General features: G+C 38.2%; 1 pseudogene; it reads right to left on the bottom strand.

Annotated features, from left to right (window-relative positions):
- Window positions 1–1,423: 1,423 nt before the first annotated feature.
- LOC132297822 (uncharacterized) lies at window positions 1,424–23,271 on the bottom strand (annotated as a pseudogene).
- Between the last annotated feature and the right edge of the window lie 754 nt (window positions 23,272–24,025).

Raw genomic sequence — 24,025 nt, 5'->3', positions numbered from 1 at the left:
GATGAGGGAGAAATCAAGGTTTGTACCTTGAAGCAAAATGGAAAAAGAAAAAGAAAAAGAAAATGAGGGGAAGAAAGTTTTACGGGGAGAGAGAGAGTGGAGGCCAAAAATGTGGCCTCTTGGTCTCATAGATCAATAGTGGTGGGTCCCACCACACAATTTTCTTTTTGACTTTTATTTTCCCTTCTATTTCCCACTACACACACATAGGTGCATATAACTATACAAAATGGCACACAACCACATTAAATATGCACAAAATAATTACATATGGTATACAATGAACTCAAATAAAATCCCCGTACACAACGATTCGGGTAGCGGTCCCACTCGGGACTATCCGACCCGAAAAACGGAGAAAAGTCGAAATGGCAACCGGTGCATTTGCAAGAGTCCTGAACTCAAGGAAATGTTCCACCCAACTCTCGAACGCAACCGGCACACCCCACGATGTCCGGCACGTAAAACGAGAAAAAGACGAAAATACCCCCGAAAATTAAACAATTCCAAAAATTAAAAAATGACAAAAATTAGAAACATTACACATATCACAAGCGGAGTGGTGGAGCTCACTCTCGATGATCTAAGGTATGGGACTACTCTTCTGTTATTCCTCCAAATGTTTCCTTGTTTAAACCTTTTGAAGAGTTGCTGTGTCTTGATTTATCTTTGAATTATTTTAATGGCTCTGTTGAAAATGAAGGTAATCTAAACATTTCGTTGGCTAAAGTTTAGACTATTTTTATTTAAATGACCATTTCTTTTTTGAATCACACTTAATCTATTTTTCTTATTGAAATAAATTATGAAAAAAACTCATATTATATTGATGACATATTATTTATTAAATTTGCATGAATTCACTTTTAATTTTTTATATTAATTATTTAAATCAAAATTTTAAGTACAAAAATTTAAAACAATTTAAGTAATTTTTTAATATTGCTTGAATAAAAAGATATTTTTTATTTAAGTAATTTATTAAAATTTCATGAATATTGTATAAAAAAAGAATGTATTTTTTATGATAAAAAAAAAGTTTAAACTAAGTATAATAAATTTTATTAAGTATTGTAAAATTTAATAATAAGTTAATCATATTAGAAAATATAAATTACAAATATAATTTGCTTCTCCATGGGTTGATGAGAGAGAAAGTGAATGCTTCGATTGGGAGAGAGCTCACTCTACATGATCTAAGGCAGCTAAGGCCACACTACAATTTTAATAAAAATGACCCTCTCAACTTATAAAATCTCCCTATTTTGTCATTAAATTGTAATAATTTTTTAAGATTTGTAAAATGTCGAATTAATTACTCCATATTTAATATATTTTTTAATTTAATAATTAAATTGGAAGAATTCATAATTTTTCTCATAAGAGAGTTCACTTATGAAAAAAATAATAATAATGATAAGAAAAAAAAAAAAAAAAAAAAGTAGTGTTTCAAGGGAAAGACTTTTCGTTGCTTCCTTTTCATCTCCCTCCTTTCTCAAGTCATTTTTTTTTTTTTCAAACAAGGCAAACACTGCAAACAACCAACCCAACTATAAAGACAAAGATAACCTATCACTGAAAGCACATTCCAATAATTGGAATGGATAAAACTGAAACACTTGATCCTCAATCACATTAGGTTTTGAGAGCTTAGCAGCCTCATGAGCTAAAACATTTACTTCTCGACGTACATGAGCAAGATGAGCCATAGGGAAACCCTTCAAAGCAGTTTGTATGTCATACACAATCGCATCAATTTCAACTGGACAAGGTTGTTTCCCAAGCACTGCAGCACACAAAATTGCAGAATCACTCTCAAAAAGAAGGTTACGAAAGTGAAAGCGCATAGCCCAGAGAATAGTAGCCTGTAATACAAACGCCTCTGCCATGAGGGCCGAGCAAGCCTTAAAGTGTATAAGAATCACAACTTCCTTCAATACACCATTATGGTCACGGAAAACCACCCCACCACCAGCTAAACATCCATTTTTCCTGAAGGCCGTATCCATATTACACTTTAAAGCACCCACAGGAGGGGGATTCCAGGAACGGCAATTTGACACATCCCTCCTTTCTCAAGTCTACCCTATTTATTATGTACAAATTATCAATTGTCATGATCAGTGTGGGGGCTACGCATAAATGCATTGAGACTAAGAACTGCAAATATGACTAAATAAGTCTAAAAAACTGATTATCAATTGTCATGGTCAAGGTATCTTTTAGCTAATTTGTTTTCACCCCTCTTTTTGTTCATTTTATGTCAAATTAATTTTTTTCATCCATATCATTTAACATCCTTGAACTCAAAAAAAATAAAAATAAATAATAAAAATAAACACTTATAAATCATAAGAACTTCCACTTTATTTGACATTGTAGGGTTAAGGAATTAGAGAATTGTTGAACTTCAAAGAGTAATGTTATTCAAGCGGGAAAAATGCTATTCAAGAGATTATTCTCTGTTAATGTGCAGGTTTTGAAAGGTTGTTGAAATTGGAGATCTTAAACGTTGCTGCTAATAGCTTCAATTACAGCATCCTAAAACCTTTGGTTCACTCACATCACTAAAAACTTTGACTGTCAGTACTAATTGGTTGGAAGGATCTCTTCCTATCAAAGGCATGTTTTGTCCACATCATTTATACTGAGCATCTAACATCCAATATCCACTTTTTTATGTAGTTTATATATATATATAATTCCTATTCAATTGTCTTTACACTTTCTATTTCAATTAATTTAACTGCACAGAGCTATCAACTCTGAGGAAATTAGAGAAGTTGGATCTAAGGTACAACAGATTAAATGTCTCCCTTCCAGTGCAAGGTAAAAGCCACTTAGATATATATTTAGAATTTTCTTTTGCAATTCAATATGTAGGAATCTGGTGAAGATTATTACCACCACTACCACCATCACTATAGCTAAAGCTGTTCTATGTTCGTAATTTTGAATATAAATTCTGAGTTTTCTTGGTTGCAAGACTTGTCTTCTTGATTTCTTCTTTTTCTCTTTTTTCTTTTCTTTTAATATATATATATATATATGATGGTAGATAAGCTTAAATCATAGTATCAGTTTTAATCAAGAACTGGAATTAAATATCTTCCTTCCATACGGACTGAATGGCACACTACCAAATATCATAATATTAGGTTTTGGGTTATGTATGCATTCTATACGGACTGAATGGCACGCTACCAAATATCTTCCTTCTAGTACTTATAAGTTGTAAGGTTAATTTTTTATATTTGCTTATTCTACCATATACATCACTACATTTTCTACATTCTTCATTTGGTAGATTTGATTTCATTCAAGAACTTGGAGGTTCTTGATCTGGGCTTTAATGATTTCACTGGAAATATTCCCCCGCTTATGGGGACCTTGACTTCGCTCAAGGCTGCGTCTTTGGCGAACAACAATCTCAGCAATACTTTGTCTATTCAAGGTAAAACTACTGAAACATAGTGAGTGGCATGGTGTCTTCACTATTTATTCATCAAATCTTCTTTTTACACATCACTAGCTGATAATCCAACTTCTTTCTCATTCTTCTTGTCTGCTGCAGGTTTGTGTGAATTAAACAACTTAGAAGAATTGGATCTTAGGTCGTAACTTGTTTGAAGGAATCCTTCCTCCATGTTTGAGCAATTTAAGAGCCCTTAAGAGTGTTAGATCTCTCTTGGAATCAATTCACTGGAGACATTTCTTTTATAATATCAACCCTCACATCTCTAGAATACTTCAATCTTAATTACAACCATTTTAAAGGTTTATTCTCATTCAGCTCCTTGGCCAATCTTTCCAAGCTTGAAATTCTTGAATTAGGCAACAACAAATTCGAGGTGGAAACTGATGATTACTCAAATTGGGCTCCCAAGTTTCAGTTGAAAGACCTAGGGTTATCAAACTGCAACCTCACCACCCAAGTTTCTCATTCACCAATACAGATTAAGAGAAGTATATCTCTCCCACAACTACTGGACATGAGTGTTCCCTTACTGGTTGCTTAATAATAATGCAAGACATGAATTACTGGTTGTTTATTCTCACGGGTCAATTTGATCTGTCACCACGCCTTAACATGAGTATTAATTGGATGGATGTCTCCGCCAATTACTTTCATGGCCAATTTCAAGAAAACATTTCAGTCAGTCTTCCATACATTTGGCATCTAAATTTATCCACAAATTCTTTCAAACGTATTAGATAAATCTACTTGAGAAGTCAAATATCTAATTTCATGATACAATTCTCACATATACCTATATATATATATATCTGCTATCTAATTGCATTTTAATGATAAGCTCTATAAATAAACATTTACTTCTGAAAACAAAAATGTTTATAACTTTTGACCCAAATGACAATGAGCTGTCTATATATATATATATATAATAATGTGTTTGCTTGTGTTGTCTTTTAGAAATAGTATATATAACGCAATAATATATAGGCGGAGAATATGGTGTTTTTTAAGCTACAACGTGCATAATGCATTGTTGTTATTGTTGTGGGTATTTTTAAGCTACAACCTGCATTGTTGTTATTACTGTTACCATTTTGTTTATGAATTTATGATTTTTGGGACACATTAAGAAAGAGAGTAATTATTTGGTAAAATAGTAAAAACTCGAACTAAAAAGTATTTTCCTAGAGTTCTAAAATTCAGAACAGTCACTTTAATAAAAGTCGCATCTCTCTTTAATGTTTACTTCTCTATTTCACATTGACAAAGTTATGTTTGTTTATGAGTCCTCGATAAGATTGTTATTTTGCCAAAAGGAAAAAAAAGTACATGATAAAATAAAATAAAATATGATTGTTCTTTTTGGTATTCGTTGTGTTATGATTGTTGGTTCGTTATTTGAAGAATTGGTAGATTTGTGACGAGAAAGTTTGCTATTGTTGGTTCGTTATTTGAAATATTTGTAGATTTGTGACAAGAAACTTTGCTTGGTAAATCAACATTCCCTATGTTTTGAGACATTAACTTTGTCAACTTTTAGATTCTTGTTTATTGTTTTTAGTCCATAGAGTTCCACACTTTTGTCTAATTTTGTACTCATGGAACAGACAAATTACCCCAAGTCAACCCACCTATGTTTTGCCCATGCCCATGCCCATCAAGTGGTAGTAATATGTAATAATAGTAGGTGCAATTGACATGCGCGCTCTCTCTCTCTCTCTCTCTCTCTCACACACACAACACACAACACACAACACACGCTCTCTCTCTCTCTCTCACACACACAACACAACACAACACACTCTCTCTCTCTCTCTCTCTCTCACACACACACACACACACAACACAACACACACTCTCTCTCTCTCTCTCTCTCTCTCTCTTTCACATCCACTTTAAGACAATTCATTTGGTATCTTTGTTCTGCCAAAGAAAGTTCTCTCTGAACTCAATGCTCTCCTAAGAAGGTTCTTATGGTCTGGCCCTGAACTGAAGAAGACTGGCTCTAGGGTTGCTTGGGCAAAGGTCTGCAAACCAAAATCTGATGGTGGTCTTGGGATTCCCAACCTTGACACTGCAAACAAGGCTACCATACTCATGCACATTTGGGATATCCATACTTGCAATCCTCAGAGAATTTGGGGTGGAATGGTGCAAATCCTACCTCTTCAAAGAAGGATGCTTCTGGACAATGAAGGTCCCCCAATCTTGCTCTTGGAGCTGGAGGAAAATCCTCCAACTAAGGTCACTTGCCAGGCATCTCCTTAGACATAAGGTTAGAAATGGAGATAAAACTTACTTCTGGACTAACAATTGGCTCAGTATTGGACCTCTCTCGCTCCTCCACTCTGAAGATACTATCACCTCTATGGGGTTCTCCTACAATACCAAGGTCAGCCACTTTATCTCATCAAACACATGGACATTTCCACCTGAGCTAACTTTAAGTCCTTAGTGGATAGTCTTAAAGTGGATGAGAAAGAGAGAGAGAGAGAGTGTTGTGTGTTGTGTGTTGTGTGTTGTGTGTGTGTGTGTGTGTGTGTGTGTGTGTGTGTGAGAGAGAGAGAGAGAGAGAGAGAGCGCATGTCAATTGCACCTACTATTATTACATATTACTACCACTTGATGGGCATGGGCATGGCAAACCATAGGTGGGTTGACTTGGGGGTAATTTGTCTGTTCCATGAATCCAAAATTAGACAAAAGTGTGGAACTCTATGGACTAAAAACGATAAACAAGAATCTAAAAGTAGACAAAGTTAATGTCTCAAAACATAGGGAATGTTGATTTACCAAGCAAATTTTCTTGTCACAAATCTACATATATTTCAAATAACGAACCAACAATCATAACACAACGAATACCAAAAATAACAATCATAATTTATTTTATTTTATCATATACTTTTTTTTTTTCTTTTGGCAAAATAACAATCCTATTAAGGACTCATAAACAAACATAACTTTGTCAATGTGAAATAGAGAAGTAAACATTAAAGAGAGACGCGACTTTTATTAAAGTGACTCTTCTGAATTTTAGAACTCTAGGAAAATACTTTTTAGTTTGAGTTTTTACTATTTTACCAAGTTATTACTCCCTTTCTTAATTATAAATTCTACTATGTCCCAAAAATCATAAATTCATAAACAAAATAGTAACAGCAATAACAACAATGCAGGTTGTAGCTTAAAAATACCCACAACAATAACAACAATGCATTATGCATGTTGTAGCTTAAAAAACACCATGTTCTCCGTCTATATATTATTGCGTTATATATACTACATCTAAGAGACAACACAAGCAAACACATTATTATATATATATATATAGACAGCTCATTGTCATTCGGGTCAAAAGATATTAACATTTTTGTTTTTAGAAGTAAATGTTTATTTATAGAGCTTATCATTAAAATACAATTAGATAGCAGATATATATATATATATAGGCATATGTGAGAAATGTATCATGAAATTAGATATTTGACATCTCAAGTAGATTTATCTAAACATTTCAAGTAGATTTGTCTGTTAACATGTTCTCTGGAGAAGTACCAAAGGAATTGGTTTCAGGTTGCATTAATTTGAATATTTTGAAATTATCCAGCAATAAATTTCATGGTCAAATACTCTTAACACATTTAAACTTGACTGACTTAAGCGTTCTGTCTTTGGATGACAACCAGTTCTCAGGAATTTTGCCCAACACAATTTCCAAAAGCCCGCTGGTTGTGTTGGACATTAGCAACAATTACTTCTCACGGATGATTTCTAGCTGGATAAGTAATATGACAGATTTGTATGCCGTCATCATGCGAAATAATTCTTTCAAAGGCCGGTTACCATGTGAACTAGCTGTATCTGGGATTTTGGATGTCTCTCATAACTCTCTTTCAAGATCATTACCTTCTTGCTCATACCCAACACGTCATATTTATTTGCAGGCAAACGGTTTCTAAACTACCCCTTGCCCGCTGGTCCAGAGAGGGCATGCAATGGTCCGAACACCTGTGATGCTGAACTTCAAATTAATCTTCCTGGCATTTACAGCATTTACTAGGATCCACTTGCTGAAGAGGCCGAGGAGGTTTTCAGAGATTGTGTGGACGCCTCCACATCTGCCAACATACCTGTTGGCTCCTCCTCTCAGATCTCTGCACCTCCTGCTCCTACTGGGACTCCATCTTCCATTGCTTCTCTCAAGCGTGTTGGAGAAGCTTCCTCGACTCTAAGCATTGAGGCCACTGAGGAGAACCCAGTGGATCTGGACGCCCCTCCTCGCTAGGTTGATGATCAGGAGTAGGGGTTACTCTTTTATTTTTATAATTATTTCCTCTATCTTGTAAAAGAGCCTTTGTCCAGGCACTTATTTTGTGCGAACTTACTCCCTGTGAGGACAATTTTTTGAACTTCTATAAAAATGCTTTACATATATGTTTATCAAATGTTCTTGTACTTTCGTTATTAGTTAATGTCAAATCTCTGGCGTTCAGCATTGATGCCACGCGCCACTTAACCGTTCTTGAAATAATATCAAGTCTTTGGTGATTGGCGTTGATTGCCATGCGCCACTTAACTTTTTTGAGATAATTTCTAAGTCTTTGGCGTTCAGCATCGATTGCCACATGCCACTTAACCTTTTTGAAATAACATCAAGTCTTTGGCGATCGGCATTGATTGTCACGTGCCACTTAACTTTTTTTAGATAATTCCTAAGTCTTTGGCATTTGACATTGATTGCCACGTGCCACTTAACCTTTCTGAAATAACATCAAGTCTTTTTGCGATCGGCATCGGTTGCCACGTGCCACTTAACTTTTTTGAGATAAATTCTAAGTTTTTGTCATTCGGCATCAATTGTCACATGCCACTTAACCTTTCTGAAATACCATCAAATCTTTGGCAATCGGCATTGGTTGCCACGTGCCACCTAACTTTTTTGAGATAATTTCTAAGTCTTTGGCGTTCGGCATCGATTGCCACGTGCCACTTAACCTTTCTGAAATCACATCAAGTCTTCGGCAATCGTACATTTTAACCGCTTTATTAAATTCATTTTATATTCTCAATGCATATATAATTGGTTCTTGCAAACCAAAAGTGAGCAACACAAAAAAAGTTAAGTGGCATGTGGCAATCGATATCGATTGCCACATGCCACTTAACTTTTTTTGTGTTGCTCACTTTTGGTTTGCAAGAACCAATTATATATGCATTGAGAATATAAAATGAATTTAATAAAGCGGTTAAAATGTACTTATAACACCAGGCTCATCGGCCTTTGTTCCATGACTTTGTATATAAGGAGACGGGGAAAACAACAAGGCCTAGCCTTTAAATTCTTGATAGCAGTACCTCTTTAAGTAAGTGGCATTCCAGGGCTTCCCTACCTGCTTTCCGTTGGGCTCTTTGAGCCTATAAGCTCCCTTGGCGACTACCTGAGTGACCATGAGTTCCCAATGCCGCTTCATCTTTTGAACAATGCCTACCACTCTCTTAAGGACTAGCTCCCCTGGCCCAAAGGTTCTGTGCCTGACCGTTTTGTTGAAACTATTCATTAGAGTTTGCTGATATGAAGCCAGTCTAATGGCTGCAGCTTCCCTCTTTACTTCGAGCAGATTAAGACTGTGTTGGAGTAGTTCGTCATTGCATTCTGTATCCCAATTAGCGCTCTTGATGGTGGGTACGACCTGCTCGGTTGGGATTACAACTTTTGAGCCGTATGCCATGGCGAAAGGACTTTCTCCGGTTGGCTTCCTCGGAGTGGTCGATAGGCACACAGGACGTTTGGGACTTCGTCTAGCCACTTGGTCTTTTTGTCCCCCAATTTCTTTTTTATGCAGTCGAAAATGGTCTTGTTTGTTATTTTAGCTTGGCCATTTCCCTTGGGGTAGCTTACTGCTGCTAACTTTTAATTTATCCCATGCTCGTCAAGGAGCTTCTTCACGTGTTGGTTGTCCAGATTTTTGCCATTGTTCATAATGAATGACCTGGGACCCTGAAACGGCATATAATATTGTTCCAAATGAAACGTCTCACTTGATGTTGGTCACACTAGGATAAGATTCGACTTCCACCCATTTGGTGAAGTAGTCTATGGCCAAGAGTACGTACTTGTTTTGTGACCTGGCCTTGGGCAATGGTCCTACCACATCCATTCCCCATTGGGCGAATGGCCATGGGTTTGCCATTACGTGGAGATCCTCTGGAGGTTGGTGAATCAGTAGGCCGAAAAACTAACATTTGTCGCATTTCCTCGAGAATTCCTCCGCGTCCCTCGCCATGTGAGGCCAGAAATATCCCTGGGTCATTGCCTTGTGTGCTAATGATCTACCTCCAGTGTGCCACACCCCCTCGTGAATGGTACGGAGGATCTGTTCGGCTTCCGAAGGAGTAATGCATTTCAAGTAAGGTCCCGAAAAGGATTTTTGGTAGAGCTGACCATGGATAACTGCATACCTAGCTACTTTCATTCTAATCTTTCTAGCCTCTTCTTTTTGCTCCGGCAACATCCTTCTACACGATCGTCCCTCCATCCCTTCTCCAAATCAGAATTGTCAGTACAGATCACATGCCCAGGATTGGGAAAGAAATGACAACGATAACTCGTTTGACCCGAACGGCATGTGAGCCGGATCCTGGCTATCTTATAGAAAAAGAGGAGATCGAGAAGGTTAAGTCCAGACGCCTCCTTTGGTTTGAGACCATAAGTACATAAATTATCCTAAAGAAATTTGGGTTGACTTGTAGAGGTGCAAGTTTCAATTTGTGGAGTATAGCGTGATATAGAGGATGGAGGGGAAAGTGGAAACCTAAAAATTCTAAAAATGCACACAAGAGAAGACCATCTCGCCGGCAGTCAATCCTTCCCCAATTTCAAAATTAGCATTTGTTGGGTAATGCCTAAGAAAGACATCATCAGGTATTTGACACCAAATACAGAGGACATCCAAGTCAACCACCATGGAAAGACACAAGGAGAGACCTAGAGGATCCCACCGGAGATGAAAGAGAAAGAAAAAAGGGAAAAAAAAAAAAACAGAACTAGAACTAACCTCGCAATAGGAACTAAACTACCCAGAGCACACTTTACAAATGAGAAAGGTTAGATCACCAGAAAAGCACAGTAGGCAGTAGGAGTTCACCAGAGAAGAGAGATTTAGAATATTAGAATACTAGAGGGCAGAAAGACTCTTGAAGCAAACAACAAGGAAGATGTATAAAGCTCCAAAAAGTTAATGGGATGAGGGCCCTTAAATAAGGGTCACACACCATGGTCAAGGATGTCAAAGCGTCAAAGTAATGATGCAACCACTACACCCCAAAAATCGAGCTAGCCCACTTCGTATATATCATCAACCGTCATTAGATACACGTTCTCTAAGAATAATTACCCCTTATAAATGAGCGGTAATTAGAGGGCAAGATGAAGGGGCAGATACATGACCCCATATACACGTCACCAGATATAGGGTACGTGTACGCGACCCACCTCCACAGACCAAGCCCAAAGACCCAAGTCTAAGGAAGATTGGCCCAACGCGAGAAGGTAGAGTCCATTTCAATTGATAACTGGACCAGATTATTGACTGAGAAGGCCACAACTAAGAATATGGCCCAGAGCAATAGAAATTAGGTCAACCAACAAGGGACATATATATACGTGTAAAGAAAGGAAGGAGTCATTCGATATAGTTTAAGAAAAACTTTCCATTAACACAGAGAAATTTTCTGATACTACAATATCTATTAAATGAGACATTTATAAAACTTTAATTCATTTATAAATTCTATACTAAAGTTACATAAGTTAGAAGATGACGATATTCGAATATCAAAAAGAAAATGTTATATTATATATGATATTATAATCTTATCTTATCATTATAATTATGTTTTTGCTCCTTGAGGTTGAACACTTTAATGGATGTTCATAATGTTGTTTCAAGGATTGTTGTGTGCTTGTTTTATATAAGACAAAAAGTGTAGGATGTGTTGGTCAAGTGTCCGACATGTATCGACTAAGTGTCCAAGATGTGTCGGCAAAGTGTCCGAAATAATAAAAATTATTTTTAAATAATGGGCACAGCCATAAAGTGTCAAACAGGTGTTTAGGAGTGTCCATAGAGTGTTGGTATCCGACACCGGACACGGCACCTCACAGGAATGTCCATACTTCTTAGAAACTAATAATGGAAAAAAATATATATATGGTGTTTTACTGGGAAAAAGAAAGAATGATAGAAAGACCATTAAGAAAGAGAAAAAAACAAAGAAACAAAGAGGATTAGGGTTTTGTTAGAAAAAGAATTAGGGTTTAGTTAAAATAAAGGTAAGAGTCCATAGAAGAGAAAAAAAGTTCATGGAAACAAGCTGAAAAAGGAAAAAGAGATGCAAAAAGAATTGTTGTGAAAGGAAAAAAAAAAAGTGGGTGAAGGATAACATTGATACTGTGAGTAGTATGTCGGGACTTTCTTTTCAGCCAGATGAGGAGCAAGCTCGTTTGGTGATGCATTCAATTGTGGAGGGAAAGAATGTGGAGGATGTTGGGAGTTTGAACAGAACAGTTAGAAAGAAGAAGAGGTTATCTCCGTGAAGAGGGGGAAGGGAGATCAGAGGCCTTATTTCTAATATTAATTATGAGGGGAAGAATGGGACAGGGTGGGAGAGGAACAGTTACAGGGGAAGAGGGAGAAGGAGAGGGGAGGGGACATTTACTGGTTTTTAATGAAGTGCCGCATTATTTCGTGAAATGTTCGAGGGCTTAATGATTTAGACAAAAGAAAGGTTGTCAGATTGGGAGTGAGGAAGTGGGGTGTTCATGTGGTATGTTTACAGGAGATGAAGATGGCATCCATCTCGGATAGGGTGGTTAGGAGTTTGCGGGGTGGGAGGTTTATTGAATGGGAGGCGTTGAAAGCTGTTGTTGGGACATCTGGGGGTATTTTGGTGATGTGGGATAAAAGATGGGTGTCAAAAGCGGATGTGTGGAGAGGGAGATTCTCCATTTCTTGCAGTTTTATTATGGAAGAGGATGGGTTCCGTTGGGTTTTCTCGGGTGTTTATGGTCCAGTGGATGATGGGGAGAGACATCTTCTCTGGGAGGAGTTGGGATCTGTTAAGGACCAGTAGTGTCTTCCATCGTGTGTGGGGGGTGATTTTAATATGGTTAGATCCCCTTTGGAGAGATCGACAGGAGGAAGATGGACTCCGGCTATTGTACAGTTTTCAGAATTCATTGATGGCCATCATCTTCATGATTTGCCTTTGGAGGGAGCTACTTTCACATAGGTTAATGCCAGAGAGTCTCCTACCCTTTCACGTCCGGATAGATTTCTCATTTCAGGAGATCGGGAGGAGAAGTTTCCGAATGCGACTCAAGCGGCCTTGGCTAGACTGACATCGGATCATATTCCTTTGGTGTTAGATTGTGGTGGGTTAAGGTCTAGAATCACTCCTTTTCGTTTGGAAAACATATGGCTTACGGCGGTTGATTTCCAGGGGTGTGTGAAGTCTTGGTGGGAAGGAAGTGTGGTGTCTGGGAACCCGAGTTTTATTCTTGCTACAAAGCTTGGGGTGTTGAAGGAGTTGAAAAGGTGGAATAAGGAGGTTTTGGGGAATCTCAAGTGAAGGAAGAGTAGGGCTTTGGCGGAGATTGCAGAGATTGATCGCCAGGAAGGCATGAGTAAGCATTAATGATGAGCAGAGAAGTAAGAGAGCGGTGTACCAGGCTGAGATTGCTGTGTTGGAGAAGATTTCGTGGAGACAGAAATCTAGAACCTTATGGCTTAAGGAGGGGTACGGGAACACTAAGTTCTTCCATCGGTTGGCTAATGCTCATAGGAGGGGCAATCACATAGGGAGACTTACCGTGGATGGGGTGGTCTTGAGTAGGGAGGACGATGTTTGTAGGGGGATTGTCCCATTCTACCAGAGACTGTCTGCGGAGCCTACTCCTACGAGACCCCGGTTAGATGGTCTTAATTTTGATAGAATCTCTGAGGCAAATAGGGAGGGTCTGCAGATCCCGTTCTCTAAGGAGTAAGTGCTGAAGGCGCTAAGAAATTGTAATGGGGATAAAGCATCAGGTTCGGATGGTTTCACTATGAGGTTTCTTTTGGAGAGTTGGGTCGTGGTCAGTGGCTGTGATAAGTACTTTTCATGCTTTTCATACTCAGGGGCAATTTGAGAAATCCCTGAATGCATCGTTTATAGCCCTCATTCCAAAGAAGGGTGGACCCATAGACGTGAAAGACTTTAGACCTATTAGTTTGTTGGGATGCATTTATAAATTAATAGCCAAAGTTCTTTCTTTGAGATTGAGGGTGGTCTTAAATGAGGTTATTTCAGAAACTCAGAATGCTTTTATAGGAGGGCGTCAGATTTTGGATTCTACCCTTATTGCCAAGGAGTGTGTGGATGATAGGTTGAGGAGTGGGGTTGCAGGGGTTTTGTGTAAGTTGGATGTAGAGAAAGCTTATGATCATGTTAATTGGAGTTTCTTGCTATATATGATGGTAAGGATGGGTTTTGAGGATAAATGGAGGAAATGGATTGAGTTCTGTATTTCTTCAGCGAGATTCTCGGTGTTGGTGAATGGGCTCTGACTGGTTTCTTTGGTAACTCATGAGGGTCGCGTCAGGGAGATCCATTATCCCCACTTCTATTCATCATTGTTATGGAGGGGCTTAGTAGATTGATGGGGAGGGCTGTGGAGGTGGGCTTTATCAGGGGTTTTAGGGTGGGAAGGGATGATATGCATCAGTTGGAGATTTCCTATCTTTTATTAGCGAATGATACTTTGGTTTTTTGCGAGGTCGGTGTTGATCTGCTTTCAGGCAGTCTCGGGTTTGAAAGTGAATATGGGGAAAAGCGCTTTGATTCCAGTGGGGGAGGTTCTGGATATTGAGGAGTTAACTTCTGTTCTTGATTGTGGAGTCAGTTCTTTTTCGATTTCTTACTTGGGTTTACCTCTGGGGGTTTCTTTGAGGATTGTAGGTGTTTGGGATCCGATGGTGGAGAGGGTGGAGAGGAAGCTTGCGGGGTGGAAGAAGCAATATTTATTTAAAGGTGGGAGGGTTACCTTGTTGAAAAGCAATTTGTCGAGCATTCCTACATATTTTTTATCCCTTTTCCAGATTCTGTCCTCAGTTGCTGCTTGTATTGAAAGACTTTAGAGGAACTTCTTATGGGGAGATTTGGGGGATGAGTTTAGGTATTATCTAGTTCGTTGGGAGCAGGTGTGTAAGCCTGTTAAGTTCGGAGGAATTGGGATTGGGAGACTGCTGCCAGGTTTTGTATTGAGCAGGATAAGTTGTGGAGGAGGGTTATCTTATGTCGCTTTAAAGAGGAGGGGAGGGGTGCTATGGTGTTTATCCCTAAAGGTGTAGGTGTTTGGAAAGCCATTAGGAAGGGATGGAATGAGTTTTCTAAGCATATCAGATTCAAAGTTCATGATGGTATGGAGATTCAGTTTTGGGAGGATTTGTGGTGTGGAGATCGCACTTTAGCATGCTCTTTCCCTAGACTGTTTAGGATTGCGGCTAATAGGCATGCCTCGGTGGCTGACTGCTATCGCCTTGATAGCGGGAGACCGGTTTGGGACGTGCTTTTTTAGCGATCTTTTCAGAACTGGGAAATGGATGATGTCTTTGGTTTCTTAGAGTTGTTGTATAGCCAGGTGATTCGTGGAAGAGATAGGGATTTTCTTGTTTGGATTCCTTCTTCTAGGGGAATGTTAGTGTGAGATCATCTTTCGGATGCTTTTTGGACCCAGCTAGGGTGGTATTCCCTTGGAAAGCAAAGTGGCGAACTAAGGCGCCATTGAAAGTGGCTTTCTTTGCTTGGACGGTCATGTTAGGTAAAATATTGACGCTGGATAATCTGAGAAGGAGAAAGCATATCACAATGAATCAGTGTTGCATGTGTAAGTGTAATGGTGAGTTGGTTGACCATCTTCTTCTGCATTGTCCAGTGGTGGTTGAATGTTGGAATCTTTTGTTAGGCTTATTTGGAGTTTACTACGTCATGCCTAGATCTACAAGAGGTCTGATGGACACCTGGAGAGGGGGTTGGGTGGGAGCACAGGCTTGAGGTTATTGGAGGATGGCGCCCCTGTGTCTTTGGTGGTGTTTGTGGAGGGAGCGGAATAGAAGATCCTTTGAAGGAGAGGAATCTTCGGTCATTGTTTTCAAATCTTCTGTTATTAGCTCTCTATTTTTTGGGGGTTCGGGTAAACTATATTCCTCTACTGAGGAGACTATTGAGTTTTTGGCTTCCCTGGGGCCTTAGGGTACCCAGGGTTTTGGGGTCTTGTAAGGACGCGTTCCCCTTTTGAACGCCTTTAATGAATTGCTTATTTATCAAAAAAAAAAAAGAAAAAGGAAGGCGAAGAAGAGAGAATAGAGAAGAAAGAGAGAGACCATCTATTGGTAGCAAAGCTTGGTGGGAGAACAAAAGAGCGAAAGATGATCGTGCAAGAGTTTGAACTTTTGAACTAAAATATTTAAGCATAAATATCTGAGTGTCTTAATATAAAATGTTTTATAAAACAACTACTTTTAAGTAATTATGTAATGATCAAGTTATTAACCAACTCCTCATATTTACACTTCAACCCAACTTTTTTTCTAAATCTTTCTTAAAAATCCCCAAGAATGCCTTCCTTATCAATACAAATAAATTTTCCCAAGAATGGGACACGTGTGTCGTTCACGTTTCCATGGTGTGTTGGACGCGTGTCCATGCCTTGTCCAAATATTCAAAAATATATAAAAAATTTCAAATACGCTGGCGTGTCCGGCACGGGTTGGTGTCCGTGCCGGATCCTTTGCTCTTTTAGGTGTATCCTTACTTCCTAGGTATGTAATAAACAATAACAAAACTATAGTGACAAGATATGATAGTAATATTATATATAGTTTCATCTTCTATTTATCTTAGTGTAGAAATTATAAATTTATGAAAATTCTATAATTGTCTTAATCAATAGATATATAGATAAAAATTTATATTTATATTTGTCTTGTCTACACCTTGTCTATGTCCTTTTTAAAAATTTGACATGTCGGCATATCCGTATTGTATCGTATCCGTGCCCATGCTTCTTAGAACTCACGCCTTTGGGAAGAGTTTGGAAGTTGATTTACATGTTCTTCTCCCTATTCCCATCATTAATATTATCATATGCATCTCCCTGTACTGACTACCAATTTATTATGGGCTCCTAAAATCAAGCTGCTATGTCATTTTATCAAACAAACATCTCTTTGAGACGCTCTAATTAGAAATGGTATCTCGTGCGTCGTGCTGATTATCAATTAATCTCCTGTTTTCAAATCATATAAACATAATGCCAACCTTGCTAACACACTTATGTATGACTGTTAGCATATATGATAGCCACGATTTATAGAATGACTTACCATATTAGCAGATATTTGATTATGCATATGTTAGCATATATGATAGCCACGATTTATGGAATGACTAACCATATTAGCAAAGATTTGATTTTGCTATAAATTATGCCACAGAATATGCTGTGATTTGATTTAAATTTGTTTTAATTTCCTTTCTTGTAATATGAGCATGTGCTCTTTTACCCCATAAATACTAGAGACGTGAATGAGTGATTCATCTCATTCAAGCCTTTACACAATTCTCTCATTTTCTTCTTTTTATATTTCTACTTGGTATCAAAGCCAACACATTTCCACACCTTTCAGTAGCCTTGCTACTTGTGCAACAGCCACCTTAGGCTATTTGTGACAACGTGTGACGTTGCCAACACATGTTTTTCTGTGTTGCTGTTTTGTTATCGAAAACAAGTATTTTAAGTTTTACAATTTCTTTTTTAGTCTTCTAGGGTTGGTAAATTGGGATAGTTGGTCTCTAACACCTAGAAGGGCTTGGGTAAAAATAAATGTAGTCTACAGAGAGGTTCCGGATATTAAAGAGGAGGCTGTCTGACTATATGTAAGCGGGCAGTGCTCCTTAAAAAAAGTATGTATTCGGATTTTTCAGGAATAGTTTGAGGAGACATTGTTGGTTGTTTACAGTCTGAGGAGACATGATTGGTTGTTTATGGTCTGAGGAGACATTTTTGATTTGCTAATCGGCACTTCATTCGAGAGAATATCATTTCTGGTCAAATTTGCACTCCATTTGTCACAAGCTCTCAGCAACTTGCAGACATTCTTACAAAGGGCATCAGCAAGATTGTGTTTGAGAATGCAATGCCCAAGTTAGACGTTTCAGATATCCACGCACCAACTTGAGAGGGAGTGTTAGCATATATGATAGCCACGATTTATGGAATGACTTACCATATTACCAAAGATTTGATTATGCAGATGTTAGCATATACGTTAGTCACGATTTATGGAATGACTTACCATATTAGCAGAAATTTGATTATGCTATAGAATATGCCATAGAATATACTTTAGAATATGCTATGATTTGATTTAGTTTCATTTCTTGTAATATGAGCATGTGCTCTTTTTATCTATAAATACTAGAGTTATGAATGAGTGATTCATCTCATTCAAGCCTTTACACAATTCTCTCATTTTCTTCTTTTTATATTTCTACTATGACTTTTAAAGGAAACCTTTTTTTGACAAATATAATTTCATTAAAAGCATTCAAGTAAGAGTGAGCCCCAAAAAAAAAACTACACAAAGAGCCCAACAAGGCCCACTATACTCTCATGTTATCCATGAAAACCAAAAATTTCTCTACAGATTTACAACTTCTCATTAAAAAAATTACAACTACATAAAGAGCCTAACAAGTTACATGCTTTCTCTTGAAGGCGTGCTTAGTGCATACGTCCTAGATGTGAGTAAAGCAGCTTATCTGATACTAATATCACCCACCTAGGGTGAATTCACACCTATGTTAGAACATATAGTTCAGCTTATGGCTCTCAATCATTTCAAGTCCAAGAATTTGGCCAACTGGAACTTTCTAAGGTATTGAATATTTAATAGAGGAATCAGTGGAGGAAAATCTTTTAGTAATTGATATTGTTTCCTATTATTGAAGATTTGGTGTTACTAGAGGAATCAATGAAGAAAAATCCTCCTTGTTTCCTATTTTCTAATTCTTTCCATTCTCATAATTTCTTCTCCTATATAAAGGAGCCTCCACTATTGTGTTGTGTTTGAATTGAGAGAGTATTATAATAAAGTGATGTAGCCCTTTAGGCTCTTTGTGTCGTGGATGTAGGCCCTAGTGGCTCAACCACATAATATATGTGTATTCTACTCGTTTGATTTATCTCTTCACTTCTGTTTTATGTTTTACAACATGGTAACAAAGCCTAATTTCTCTTCCTAGGTTCGGACCCCTATTTTGGGGTATTCCCTTAGCATCTAAAATGTTCCTAAGGGTTTCTCGGTGCTATTTGTGACTCTCTTCGCTTCCGTTTTATACTTTAAAACATGGTATCAAAGCCTAATTTCTTTTCCTAGGTTCGAAGCCCTATTTTGGGGTATTCCCTTAGCATTTGAAATGTTGCTAAGGGTTTCTCGGTATTATTTGTGACTTGTTTGGGCTGCCGGTTTGTCCGGCAGTAATGTTCTTCGACTTTGCCGTGTCTCCGACAGTTTTTATTGACTTGTTTGGACTGCCGGTGTATTCGGTAGCATTGTCTTCGTCTTTACTGTATCTCTAGCAGTTTTTATCAACTTGTTTGGGTTACCGGTGTGTTCGGTAGCATTGTCCTCGCCTTCGCCATGTCTCCAACAGTTTTTTGTTGACTTGTTTGGGTTGTCGGTGTGTTCGGTAGCATTATTCTTCGTCTTCTCTCTTCTTTCTCCATCATTCACACTTGTTGTTACTCATCATCTCAACTTGAGGGGGAGTATTGAAGATTTAATGGAGAAATCAGTGAAGGAAAATCTTTCATTAATTGATATTGTTTCCTATTATTAAAGATTTGGTGTTACTAGAAGAATCAATGGAGAAAAATCCTCCTTGTTTCCTATTTTCTAATTCTTTCCATTCTCGTAATTTCTTCTCCTATATAAAGGAGCCTCCACCATTGTGTATGAATTGATAGAGTATTATAATAAAGTGCTGTAGTCCTTTGGGCTCTTTGTGTCGTGGATGTAGTCCCTAGTGGTTGAACCACATAATATCTGTGTGTTCTACTTGTTTGATTTATCTCTTCACTTCTGTTTTATGTTTTACAACAGTTATCAATGAAGGAAACCTAGACCATGGGCTCGTGATTTGGGAAGCACAAAGGAGTTTCTTCCTTCCTGTAGCAAAAAGGTTCCAATAAATGTACTTTTGGGACTTGTATGAGGTACTTTTAAAGATATTCAGCCCCTCTTGAAGGCCATTTTCGAGGAAAATCACCTAATTTTCATTGGCTATGTTGGTTGTTAAGGCATACCTTCAATGCGTTACCTGAAGATTTTCCTTGCCCATGGCTAATTAGTCTTTTGCAATGAAGCTCTCTCAGAGGATTATGGCTCTTCATGGGCATTGTATTGAACTGCAAACAAGCTAAGCCGAGCCAAGCATTGAGTTGTTCAGTCTTGGCTCGGCAAGTCTAGTTGAGTCCATGTAGGCTAATCTAATATCACATGGACTCAAAATAAATTTTATATACATTTTTCACGAGCCCAAAATGAGCCCTTAAGCAAGCTTGTTCACAAACAAACGAGCAGAGCATAGAGATGTTTGAGTATCACTATTTTAATGAACACAAACTGAGTCCATGTTGAGTCGAGCTCGAGTTGTTCATGAACAACCCGGTTTGTTTGCAGCCCTAATTGTATACCATCAGCTAGAGATGTTAGAGTGAGGGCATGTTGAGATAAAGAAGTTGATATTCAGTGGTTCGGTATGCATATACATGTTCCTTTAGATGTTCTTGTGCGAGAGATTCCCAGAATACATGCTAGCTCCTCTTCTTTTTTTCTTTTTCTTTTTTGTTTGACGTCAATGAGAGGTAGCAAGGTGTTTGACATGGAACACTCTTCTTATCAGTTATCAAGAGGAAACTTTTGGCATGCTTAGACAAGAACAGAGAGTGTTTGATGCTGCTCAGGTCTTATGCTGTAGAGTCAACAGGTCACTAAAGCCCACTATCTACATCAAAGGTTGGGGAATTTAGTCGAGGAAGACGTTGTTGATTATTGTAGTTTAACTCTGCTCATGCTTATTATAACTATGATCATTCCATCTCCTTTCCAAGACGGTAAATTTGAAGATTTAAGCCCCATCGAGTATCTAGAGAGTCTGGCAATTCTGTTTGTGACAAAGGTACAATATCTTCTTTCTAAAGTCAACGAAGCTAATTGCCTAATTCTGAGAGCTTATTTGGTTCTCTACCTACCTGATTTGATCTCCATACAACAAGATTGGATTAATTCTTCATCCTCATCTTTATCCAAAAGAGGCTCATATTCTCTTACCCTAATAAACCTTTGGCGGGAAACATCAAATTACTTCTTACAATTAGTAGGTTACTATGCAGCAATGGTGCTAATGTGCCCCTAAGGTCCCAACATGAAACATCAGTGAACCATAAGCAGCTTAAGTTAAATTGCTATGCAAAGATGAATATTCAGATATTGTTCTTGATAGATTTTTAAGGGTAAGAGAGGAAATAAGCATGTCATACAAGTCTAAATTACAAAAACCGAGACATCAACTTTTTACAATTAGTTGAAAACCAAGAAATCTACTTTTTACATTTTTACAATATGTAACAATGTTGCTAATGTGCCCCTAAGGTCCCAACATGAAACATTTGTGAGGCATAAGTGTATATGATATATCCGGTGTGGAAGTAGGCCAACATTTCTATTGGAAAATAGAGGGCTTCCAAGTCCATGGCCAAGTACTTATTACTTCTTAGCTTGTAATGGCCATCTTATTAGGTTCAACCACTATAGTTGTTCGGAACCCACAAACCATTCCGACTGGTGGTCAGAATTTATTCGAATATGTCCTTGAATTCATTCGAGATGTGAGCAAAACTCAAATTGGAATATGGTCCTAGGGTTCCCTTTATTGGAACTATGTTTCTATTTATTTTGTTTCTAATTGGTCGGGGGCTCTTTTACCTTGGAAAATAATCCAATTACCCCATGGAGAGTTAGCCGCACCCACGAATGATATAAAACCTAATGTTGCTTTGGCTTTACTCACGTCAATGGCATATTTCAAAGCAGGTTTGCACCCAAGAACATTCAAACTTTAAACCTGATGCTTCTTGAGGCACCAGGGCCAAGTTCTTACCCACTTGAGCCAACCCCTTGGGGTTGAGGCCTTTATATAATGTTAATACATTGATTCAATGTTATCAAACACGTCACATTTTTAGCTCCAAGAATTGTTCAGTCGTGTCAACATCCTAAAAATTCATGACACAGTACTCCAGCTCGTCAAACAAAGCTATGCCATATCATAATAATCCCATCTGTCTAGACCTTGGTGCTTCCACAAAAGGAGTGGAAGAACTAAAATTCATGAGCACTGCAAAATATCATCCCTAGATGAAAATTATTTGAACAATTGGTAATTTAAAAAGCTGGTGTATTTGATCATGATCTAACATTTCATATTCCAACAGAGAACAGACAAGAAGGGTTAGTACCTTCTCAAAACCCTGTGGTCCACCATAGTAAGGATCTGGGACTTCGGTTTCATCATGCCTCTTACAATAGGAGCACAGGAGCACATTAACCGGACCTGCACGATCAGTTCACAAATAGGATCAAACAACTAATAAGATCAAAAAGTCCACACTACACCGAGCAACACTATCACCCTTCTAGTAACCTTTTTATGTGCATCAGCAGGTAATGTCTCCCTAAATTTCCACCTCGCAAGAGCCCCAAGTATGTCATCTACATACAACATCAACACCCAGAAAAATTTAAACAAACAATAGACAGCACACGGAACTAAATCAATATTTATACTAGTAAATGACCATGTTATGGACCTCCATAAAATCCTACTCTCAAAAAAAGGAAAAAATATATATATACAGATTCGTGTTTCCGGTACTCTCCATATATCATCCCACCTTTGTTTGTCTTGTCCATTGCAAGAATGAGATCAAAATCTCTGAAATCTGACGGCTGTATCGGTCTGGATATCGAAGTTATCTGATTCCGCGCCTTTTAGCGGCAGCCCTCATCCTTGGGTCTGCTTCACTACCCTTAAAAGCAACAATAACAAGAATGGAAAAACCCAAATGAAATCATGATTCTTCCCACTACATAGCACTTGTTTTGGGCAGGAATTAAGTAACTCAATTACAAATAACAGAGTGCAAGATGATATAGTATGTGCATATTTATATTTTTATATCGATTGATATAAGACATGTATAGTATACTGTATACCTCATGGTAATTGATGGCTCCAGCAGAGTCAATCTTGAACTTGGAATCAAGGCCCCTTTTCTTGACTAGGTCTGTGAAGACACCCTCAGCCGCTGGGCTTCTGCAGATGTTGCCCAGGCACACAAAGAGGACTGAGAAGGGCTTTGTCTATGCCTCTGGCTCTGTTGTTGATGGTGCGGAGGCCATTGAAGCTGCGATTGTGGGTCTTTGTCTGTGTCTTTGCAGAAGTGGAGAATTTGAACTTCGAGATGGGTATTGTTCTGGAGGAAGAAGAATGACAAATGGGGATTTCAGAGAGAGGATAGTGGGAGGAGAATGGTGGCAGAATCGTAAATATGGAATGGTTGGCACTCCACTGTACAATGCCCTCATAACTCCTTCTATCTTGAAATAGGCACGGACAAATATTGGATTGAGGTTTGAAAGGTTTTGTTACAAGGATTTAGTTGCAAAAGGGTCCGAATGGGCCTGAGTTCCGATCCAACTTCAAATATGGCTCAACCAGGTATGGAGTGCTTCCCAAACTTGGAACGAATGAGGTGTCATGTTTTTGACGTTTTATTTTAAAATAATGATATAGGAACTGAAAACTTGGTGCCGAATGAGCACCGAAAACTTGACGTGGCTTAGCCACGTCAGCATCTTTCAACGTCGTCCTCTCTACGCAAGAGAATAAAATTCAGAAAAAATCAGATCAAATCCATGGACGGCTCATGTACAGTAACTCCACCTGCCACATCCACGTCGGCGATTGGACTCCACTAAGCGACTCCGAAGACGGCCGATTGGTGGTCTGGTAGGGCTTGGTTGACCCACTCCGGCTTTTAGTAATATACATCGGACTGAACATTGGTCCACGTGAGCACGGCAACCCCATCACCATGATCGAAAGGATTTCTTGATCTTCTTGGACTCGTCCTTCGAATGGGTTTTTGGATCTTGAGGTGTAAAGCGTATCTTGGTTTCTTGTTCTTCTTGAGTCAGATAAATTTCACACACAAAACACACATATGTATATAACAGATAAAAGTATAAAACCTGAAATAGTCAATCTCTTGTAAGACATTGTGTTCACAAAAAATACAGAAATTGGGTCAAGAGCTTTATACTTATACATACTATATATATGTGTAAGATGAGACCCGAAAATAATCAATTTGAGAGT

Source organism: Cornus florida, unplaced genomic scaffold (genome assembly GCF_030987335.1).
Source record: "Cornus florida cultivar Cherokee Brave unplaced genomic scaffold, ASM3098733v1 CherokeeBrave_3.0.0_Hap2_Chr01, whole genome shotgun sequence".
Lineage (NCBI taxonomy): Eukaryota > Viridiplantae > Streptophyta > Magnoliopsida > Cornales > Cornaceae > Cornus > Cornus florida.
The sequence above is the reverse complement of the archived record's forward strand: the minus strand, read 5'-3'. Positions and strand labels throughout refer to the sequence as shown.